Genomic DNA, 10000 nt, shown 5'->3' with positions numbered 1-10000 from the left:
TTTAGCAATTTTGGAATAGTTTCGCATTCCTTGACCGTGTGCTAAACTTGCAACAGAATTAGGATCCACTGATAACCCTGGCACAGTTATTCTGTTTGAAATATCATCCCTATGAAAGCATTCTGCAGGAGAATATTCTGAAGGGCAAGTCATTCTTAAATAATTGTGAAGGACAACACATGCCATAACAACCTTTTCAATACTGGATAATTTCAGATGTACTGATGTATAGAAAACTCTAAATCTTGAAGCCATTATACCAAAAACATTTTCAACCACTCTCCTTGCTCTAGAGTCTAGACAGTCTGTAGTTAAAAATCCTATTTTCTGCATTCAAATCCTTTCGAGGATAAGGTTTCATAAAATTAGGTCTCAGCGCAAGTGCCTCATCTCCTACAAAAACGTAAGGCAACATACAATTAGAATTAATAGGGGTAGCGTCGTCTGGAATATTAAGTTTCCCATTTGAAAGACGTTTTCCAAACTCTGTGTTTTCAATAACCCCTCCATCTGATACACATCCGTTTGTCCCTATGTCAGCCATGGTGAATTCATAGTTTGCATGAACAACTCCCAATAAAACAAGGCTGTTGTAGCCTTTGTAGTTCCAAAAATATGATCCACAATCTGGTGGTGCCGTGATGCGTACATGTTTTCCATCGACAGCCCCGACACAATTCGGGAAGTTCCATCTTGACTCAAACTCTCGTACAATAATTTGCCACTCAGCCACTGAGGTAGGAAACTGAAATAAAAGAAAATTATATATATATATATATATATATATATATATATATATATATATATATATATATATATATATATATATATATATATATATATATATATATATATATATATATGTGTGTATGTGTGTATATACACACATACATTCATACATACATACATACATAGGCCTACATACAATTAGTTTCATTTTATGTATCTTTACTTTCAGATTGAAGAAGGGGATGAAACTGAAAATGTTAAAGCCAGCACGAGCCACCAGGAACGTCCTTGCAAACGTCTCTCTAAATCTGAACAAATATTGGAAACAGTTGCAAGAAAACTTGATGAATATGTAAATACAGATATGTCTGGTATGGATAACTTCGGAAAATACGTCACACGTAGGATACTTGCAATGGACCTGCGAACTTCAATAATAGCTAGAAAAATCATAACTGATGTACTTTTTGAGGCAGAGATGGGGAATTTAAATTCTTCATCTCGAGTAGTTATAACACCAAGAGCCGGCACCATTACCAATGCCTTCAAATAACTCTGTGAATAGTTACTGCAGTAACAGCAGTAGTAATACAAATGACTCCGGGATAACTCAGTACTTTTCAAATTTTCAACCTTAGGATATAGCATATGTCCTACGTTTACTTGGTATATGTTTTATTTTTCTCATTTTTACCAAGCTTACTATAATATATGTTACTGCATTTCAGGTGTCATGTTATCAGTAAACCTTTACAAATATACAACTCTTACAAATTATTCATTACCTCTAGATAGTCTTTGCGAAGTACCTTGTAAATAGCAGCACATGTGTCTGGTATGATAGATGACAAAGAGCTGTTGGAAATGATGGCAGAATATTTTAGATCATTAAGTGACCTTCCTGTTGCTAAATAGCGTAAAGTGACACTTAGTCTTTCATGTGGAGTTATGGCCTTCCTCACAGTTGTATCTTCATAAGTAATGAAAGGGCTGACACGATTCAGTAGACCAATGTAAGTGTCTTCATCCATACGCAAATAATTGCGCCAGTCATCTGGCTCTAATCTTAAAGCAACAAGCAAGTTGGTGTGAGAAAATTTCTCTCTTTCTAGTAGCCAATCCTTCGTCCACTTTGATCTTCTTTTTCCTTCTTAGTGCCACTGCTAGAGCAATGGCTATCAAATCGTCCTGGTCGAGAGACATGCTGACGTTGTTCTTGAGCACGAAGCACACTGTGTGACTGAGACTCGATGTACTGTCTGAAAGCTCTTCGAGCCGTTCTACAAGTAGGTTCGACAACTGGGCTCGACGAGCTGCTCGCCCGTGTAAACCCCGCTTAACGTCACGACGTTGAAGTCGTTACAGACATTTCATTCAGCAAATGAAATAATTACAAAAACATTTTTATCCTACTTTTACAGATAAAATGTCAACAGACCTAAATTAAAATTAAATTACACTTATATTACAACTTACAAAAAACAATAATACGTATATTACAACAAAACCAATCCAAACAGATATAACAAATTTGAATTTGAATTGACCAGTAAATTACAAATGGAATTGATCAATCAATACAGTTACTTACTCCAAGTTATTTAGTTGGAGAGCGCAGCCTTATTGTATATTATTGATGGTGATCTCGAAAAGAGAACCAACCAGCTCCAGGCCTCAAGATCAAGTGTAAAACAACGATTTTTTGCCCAGATTATCGCTTGTTAAAAAATTCGTCCAGTACCTAGTTTGGTAACTAAACTATCCCAAATTTTATAATTGGCTAGTTCAATAATGAAAATAGAGGACGCGATTTTTGTCTGTTTACAATATATATATATATATATATATATATATATATATATATATATATATATATATATATATATATATATATATATATATATATATATATATATATATATATATATATATATATATATATATATATATATATATATATATATATATATATATATATATATATATTGTATATATATATATATATATATATATATATATATATATATATATATATATTGTATATTTATAAATGGCATATATATATATATATATATATATATATATATATATATATATATATATATGTGTGTGTGTGTGTGTGTGTGTGCATGTATGTGTGTGTGTGTATGTATGGGTGTGTGTATGTTCGTGAATAAAACAAAAAACTTCTTAAAACCACTAGCTGCTTCTGATAATGCAAGGTAAAGGTCACAAAGACAGTTTCAAGTCTGAAATTCTTAGAGATATAGAGATATATAGCTATGGTTCTAGTTTCTTAATTACCTAAAATCATATATATATATATATATATATATATATATATATATATATATATATATGTGTGTGTGTGTATATATATATATATATATATATATATATATATATATATATATATATATATATATATATTTTTTTTTTTTTTGGGCTCAAGCCATGTCGTCCTGATGGAAGTTCCTATAGGGTAGCTTCCTAGGGTATATTACAACTACGGCGATATTCCCAGAGAATTTACCTCAAGGTACCAGAATTCTAACTCCTGGAGCGAGTATCCCTCGTGAAAGGGATATCGCGACATATCAGAGGACGTATTCTTGACACGCCACATGGCAATCTACACCTTGAACAGAGATTACGTATCGCAGGGGTCAATTGGCAAGAAACGAAATCGGGAAAGAAAAAGGGGGAGCCGCTCCCAAGGCTCCCTATCTCCCGTTTCGTAAGCGTGCCTGGCGCCAATCCTGGCGCCATCTGTATTCCTTTTTGCGTAGCTTAACAACTCGGTGTTTTTTCCTGTGTTTCTCGCAAATCTTGGATTTATTCTACTTTTCATGGCTTCTCCAACTTCGTTGGCCTCTGATAAGTTGAGTACCATGTCTTTTATGTATAAATGTAGGCTCTTGGTAATTTTTTAAGTGATTAATAGGTTTAATCTTTGTTACAAGAGCCGTAGCCTACCGGAGGCGTCATGGACGCTGTCGCTCGCTAGGTATAAGTTTAGTTAGTCAGAGCGACATTCCCGGTTGTTTTGCTTTAATAAATTTTAGCTATTTAGCGTTACATAGGATTTCCTTTCGTGTTTTAGTATTATTTTGGCGAAGTATTCGCCAATTCTGGCCTACGCTAGGCCATGTAGCCTAGTCGTTTGGTCCTAGTACTTCATGCATGATTTTGGTTTTTCCGAGTGTATTAAAATTTTATTGAAGCTTTCGGCTATGTTTTATACATTTAAGATTTTGTGGAATATTTCCAAGATAGTATACGAGTGAGTTTCGGTGATTTAGGTAATCGATTCTCTTGGTGCCTAGGCTAAGTTGCTTATGGAGCCTTAGTATACTTTCTCATACTCCCCGGTTGCTTTCTTTTCTTCGGAGAAGGTATGCAATCCCTTTCCCTCTGTTTAAGCCTTGGGCTTATCCCTAAGTGGTTTATCTGAATTAATTTTCGATAAAACTATACTGGGGTGTTACTGTACCTTCCTGTTCCAGTAAGTCTGGTTCAAAGAGGGACAGAACAACAGAGATTTTTAGTCTGAGTCTGTGTTTGTCTGGCTTGGGGTAGAGTCTCCCTCGCTGGCCTGACACAGACATAGGAGGCTTAGCCTCCTTAGGTCACTACCGAAGGTTTCTGTACGAGATGATTCCTTCTTTTGTGATCTACCAGACTAGTCCTTGTTGCTGTTCTCGGGGAAGGATAAGTTTCTTTCCCTGGGAGTAGCAATACCTTCCTTGCTTTGGTGCTCTGGGAGCTGGCAAGTATTGCTGGCCTCCCCCCTTGGATCTCCCTTAGGCTAAGATGAGTTTCTTGGCTGCGGGTGATCCGTCACTAAAGCAAGGTTGGTAGGACCCTCTTTTGTCCCTTCCCCCTCTATCTCTGTAATTGCCTAGCCATCACAGTACTGTACGTCATTCTACATCTGGACCTAGAATAGGTTAGGATGTGGAATTGACTCAGTCCCTTGCCGGCCGGCAGAGCTGCTGGCCGGCAAGGGTCTTCTGTTTTGAGTACTGCCCGGACCTCCCTTGGTCCCTCATCCATGCCTGCCTGCAGAGTCAGACGGCATTGATCAGGAAGCCTGAATTAGATTCTCCCCTTCCTTATATGCACTCTTTCGGATGGCCGGGCTTGGAGGTAGTGTACACTCTTATCCCGGCATCCATTCTGTTTTTCTTCTAGTGCTGTACCCGACCCGGCTGCCGGCCTATGAGGCCGGCAGCCGGGCAGTTTTAGTCCTCTGGTTCTTTTGCTGCCGGCTGGCATCGGTCCTGTACCTTTGCCGGCCGGCTAATGTCAGCCCTTGTCTGCCGGTCGCCAAGAGTGTGGCCGGCAGCCGGGTACTACCTTGTGTAGTGGTCGGTCAGCAGTCATTGCCGACCGACATTGGCTGTTGCCAGCCGGCAGTTACTGCCGGCCGGCACATGCATTTGAACCAGCGTTCTGCCGCCTTATAGCTGTTAAGTAGTATACTTTAAAGCTAGTTATGGTGTGTGCCGCGGCACCTCCTATACTGTACCAGTATTCTTCAGTATAACAGATACTGTAAGAAGAAAACTATAGTATGGGTTTTGGTATAGCACTGTGTGTTCTAACACTTTTGTGTTTTCTTGCACAGCCCTTTGCTGTTGCCCTACAGATAGGAAAGTGAGTTCTTTCCTGTCTATTATCCAGGATTTTAAAATCATTGCTTAGGTGTGAGCTCCACCTGTTTCCTCTGGAAACTTTGCATTGGTTACTCTAGAAAAGATTAACCATTCGATTTTATTATCTGGAAGGCTGCAACAATGGGTTGTGAGGGAAACACAAGTGTGTGTCTTTCCTTTCTGAATTGTTATGCTATACTATGCATATCCCGTGATACATAGTTCACTTGGTACTCATGGAAATTTCTTCTCTTTACAGGAGGACCCTCCGAAGTGCGGAAGTGTTTTCTGCAACGTCCGCAGCAAGAACCTCTGCAGACATGAGTTTTGTAGGAGACACGCAGCATGCGCTGTCTCCAAGGATGATCTCCGGTATTGGGACCCTCAGGTATGTACTGTGTGCACTAACCTGATTACTGAGGCCTTTGATTCCCCTAGGACGGCGGAATCAAGGGATATAGCAAGGGAGAAGCTTCGTACCTGGGTAAGGGGCTTCCAGAAGAACACCTCTGGACCTTATCTTCCAAGTGAGAAGATGAGGGCGTATCTTTTCCCTAGGGCATCAGCTGATGCAGTGATTCCCCAGCCTCAAGAGGAGATCCCCCAAGTTCAGATCCAGGTGGATGCTGAAGTCGCGGTCGCGATGCAAGACATCCAGTTAGATGACAGGATGTCTGACGTGGACGAGCGTCTGGAGGAAGACCTCCTGGCAGAAGCCCAGGATGAAGTTCAAGCCCCAGACGTTGTAGAGGAAGAGGTCGACGAGGTGTCGGCTACTCCGGTTCAGATTCCGGAGCCTATTCCCTCAACATTGGCCGGTCTCCCAGTAGAGCTGGGACAGGCCCTCTCTTCTATTGTTGGAATGATCCAACAAATGCAGAAGGAGAATCAGGAGAAGGCGGCTGCAATGGAACTGCGGATGCAGTGCCTTGCAGAATCACATGGGCCCCAGAAAAGGCTCAATGTGAAAGACCTTCCCTTGTGCTCAGATGCTAACCCATGGAGGTATGCTGAGCACATGCCGATGACGACTGGAAAGATCGTCATCTCGGATAAGCTGGGCTCAGTTCCCCTGGAGGAGGTGGAATTCTGGCCCAGCAAGGCATCATATCCGGACTGTTATGTCCGGCTGAGGAAGGAACCAGCTTCAAAGGAGGAGACAGAGCCGAAGGAGGTCATAGTGATGGACCATACTAAGGCTCAAGCTCTACTTTCATCCTCGATGAAAGAGAGGGGCTTCTCTAACTCAAAGGTAGCTGCATTGAGCAAGAAGCTCCCTTCCTTTGTGTCCTCGCCTGCTAGAGCCTTCCCCTTTTTACAGAAAGGGTTTGCGGCTGTACTAAAAGCAGTCGAGGCCAGCAAGCCTTGCCCCTCCCTGGAGGAGTGTAAACCCTTGTCGCTGGCCCTGCCTATGGACCACAAAGACTGGAAGGACGTCCATCTTACGTTCTCAGTTGGAAAGTTGGAGGCTGATATTGCCGGACGTCAGTTCGGCGAGGACCTCCCTAAGCTGTCTGACTTTCTTTTGCGAAGAGAGTTCGAGACAAAAGAAAGACTGGCTGCCTCAATGTCTCTTCAGACTACTCTTGAGACGATGGCAAGTGACCCCAAGGTCCATGAAATGTTCATGGTGGTGGCCAAGACTCATCCGGCCACAGTGACGAAGGACCTTTATGGCTTCGTCAAGGCAAGGAGAGCTTGTAGGGAGTTCGTGTTCACCTCGGCTACGGTGAGGCACGAGCCAAGGAAACTAATCTCCTCCAACATTTGGGGAAAAGACCTTTTCCCTACCGATTTGGTCAAAGAAGTTGTTGATAAGGCCGCCTTGGAGAATAGAAACCTTCTCCAGAAGTGGGGCCTGGCTATCAAAAGAAAGTCTTCCCCGGATGAGGGTCCTCAACCAAAGAGGAAGACTATGAGGACTAGGCTACCGTCTCGGCCAGCCAAGCCTTTTAGACAGCAACAGCAACTGCAATTGCCATTGCCTCCAGTGCCCCAGATGGTGGCACAAACCCCAACCACTTTTCAGTGGGTACCCCAGGCTGTGTCGACACAGTCCACGGCATTCACCCCAACGTTCGAAGGGCAGTCTTCCTCCTTTCGAGCAAAGCCTAGAGGAGCAGCCAGAGGCTCGTCTAGGCGCCCCTCAAGGGGAAGGGGATTCAGGGGTGGTCGTGGTCAGGGAGGCAAGACCTCAGGACGGCAGTCAAAGTGAGATGATACCGGTAGGAGGGAGACTTCTGAAATTTTGGGATCGATGGACTTTCGATCCCTGGGCCCACAGCCTACTCAAGAATGGACTGGGCTGGAGCTGGTACAGCACTCCACCCCCGTGCCTTCTGTTTTTCCAACACTCCACCCCCGTTCTGGAGGAGTACGTTCAAGAACTGTTGGAGAAAAATGTGATCCGAAAGGTGAAGTCCATCAAATTCCAAGGGAGGCTGTTTTGTGTTCCCAAGAAAGACTCGGAAAAGCTCAGAGTCATTCTGGACTTGTCGCCACTCAACAAGTTCATAGTGAATTGCAAATTCAAAATGCTAACACTGCAACACATAAGGACCTTACTGCTCAAGAGGGCATATTCCGTATGTATAGACTTGTCAGACGCCTATTGGCACATTCCAATCAGCCGTCGACTCTCCCCCTACCTAGGGTTCAGGCTACAACGAAGACTATACGCCTTCAGAGCCATGACATTCGCGCTCAACATAGCCCCAAGGATTTTCACGAAGCTTGCGAGCGCAGCTCTCAAACAATTACGCCTAAAAGGAATTCAGGTAGTAGCCTACCTGGACGACTGGTTGGTGTGGGCAGCATCCGAGACAGAATGCTTGTAAGCTTCCAGTCAAGTGATCCAGTTCCTAGAGTACCTAGGCTTCAAGATCAACAGAAAAAAGCCTCGACTTTCTCCATCTCAAAAGTTCCAGTGGCTGGGAATCCACTGGGACCTTTATTCACACCGTTTCTCCATCCCGGCGAAGAAAAGGAAGGAGATAGCGGGTTCTGTCAAGAGACTTCTAGATTCCGAAAGGATATCAAAACGCGAACAGGAGAGGGTACTGGGCTCTCTCCAGTTTGCTTCGGTGACAGACCCAGTGCTAAGAGCACAGCTAAAGGATGCAGCCGGTGTTTGGAGAAGTTATGCATCAAACGCGCGAAGAGATCTGAGAAGACCAGTTCAGCTTCGGCTACGTACTCTTCTCAGGCCTTGGTCCCAAGCCAGACATCTAAAGAAGTCGGTTCTTCTTCAGCCACCTCCCCCGTCGGTGACGATTCACTCAGATGCCTCAAAGGAGGGATGGGGAGGTCACTCTCATCGGAAAAAAGTCCAGGGGACTTGGTCCAAGCTATTCAAGACCTTTCACATAAACTTTCTAGAAGCTATGGCAGTGCTCCTTACCTTAAAGAAAGTCTCCCCGCGTCACTCGATCCACATAAGGTTGGTGATGGACAGCGAGGTAGTTGTGAAATGCTTGAATCGACAAGGATCGAGGTCACCACCTCTCAACCAGGTGATGTTGGCCATTTTCCGATTGGCGGAAAAGAAGAAGTGGTACCTGTCGGCAGTTCACCTTCAAGGAGTCCGCAACGTGACAGTGGACGCTCTATCCAGGTTCACACCGGTAGAGTCGGAATGGTCCTTAGACGCAGGATCATTCTTCTTCATTCTGAATCAAGTCCCAGAACTGCAGATAGACCTCTTTGCGACGAAAGACAACAAGAAGTTGCCCCTGTACGTGTCCCCGTACGAGGACCCCTTAGCGGAAGCAGTGGACGCCATGTCCCTCGACTGGAACAGATGGTCCAGGATTTATCTGTTCCCTCCTCACAACCTTCTGTTGAGGGTCCTCAACAAACTGAGATCCTTCAAGGGGGTAGCGGCAATAGTGGCCCACAAGTGGCCGAACAGCGTGTGGTTCCCCTTGGCATTGGAACTACAGCTGAATTTTGTACCGCTACCACATCCAGTTCTGACCCAGCGAGTCCAGAAGTGGACTGTCTGCGCTTCATTACAGAAAACCCGGACCCTGCAGCTCATGATTTTCTCTCCCTAGCGGTGAGAAAGCGTTTCGGGATTTCGAAAGCCAGCATAGACTTTCTAGAGGAATATAAGTGCAAATCTACTAGAAGGCAATATGAGTCATCTTGGAGAAAATGGGTGGCCTTTGTCAAGGCGAAGAATCCGCAGGAGATTTCGACAGACTTCTGCTTATCTTTCTTCATCCACCTCCATGGTCAAGGGTTGGCGGCTAACATGATTTCAGCGTGTAAGTCTGCTTTGACAAGACCCACTCTATATGCCTTCCAGGTCGACCTAGGTAACGAGATCTTTAATAAAGTTCCGAAAGCCTGCGCTAGGCTCAGACCTTCAGCACCTCCAAAGCCCATTTCATGGTCTTTAGACAAAGTTCTTCATTTCGCTTCTCTGTTGAGCAATGAAGAGTGTGCGTTAAAGGATTTGACACAAAAAGTTATTTTCCTATTTGCACTCGCGCCCGGGGCCAGGGTTAGTGAGATCGTAGCCCTCTCGAGAGAGGCAAGTCGTGTTCAGTTCCTGGATGGGGGAGAACTGAACCTGTTTCCGGATCCTATGTTTCTCGCCAAGAATGAGT

General features: G+C 43.7%; 1 pseudogene; it reads right to left on the bottom strand.

Moving 5' to 3' along the window:
- The window catches only part of LOC137639257 (uncharacterized), a 36300-nt pseudogene that overhangs the window by 72 nt on the left and 26228 nt on the right, over positions 1–10000 (bottom strand).

Source organism: Palaemon carinicauda, chromosome 4 (genome assembly GCF_036898095.1).
Source record: "Palaemon carinicauda isolate YSFRI2023 chromosome 4, ASM3689809v2, whole genome shotgun sequence".
Taxonomy (NCBI): domain Eukaryota; kingdom Metazoa; phylum Arthropoda; class Malacostraca; order Decapoda; family Palaemonidae; genus Palaemon; species Palaemon carinicauda.
This window is presented reverse-complemented; position numbering and strand designations above follow the sequence as displayed.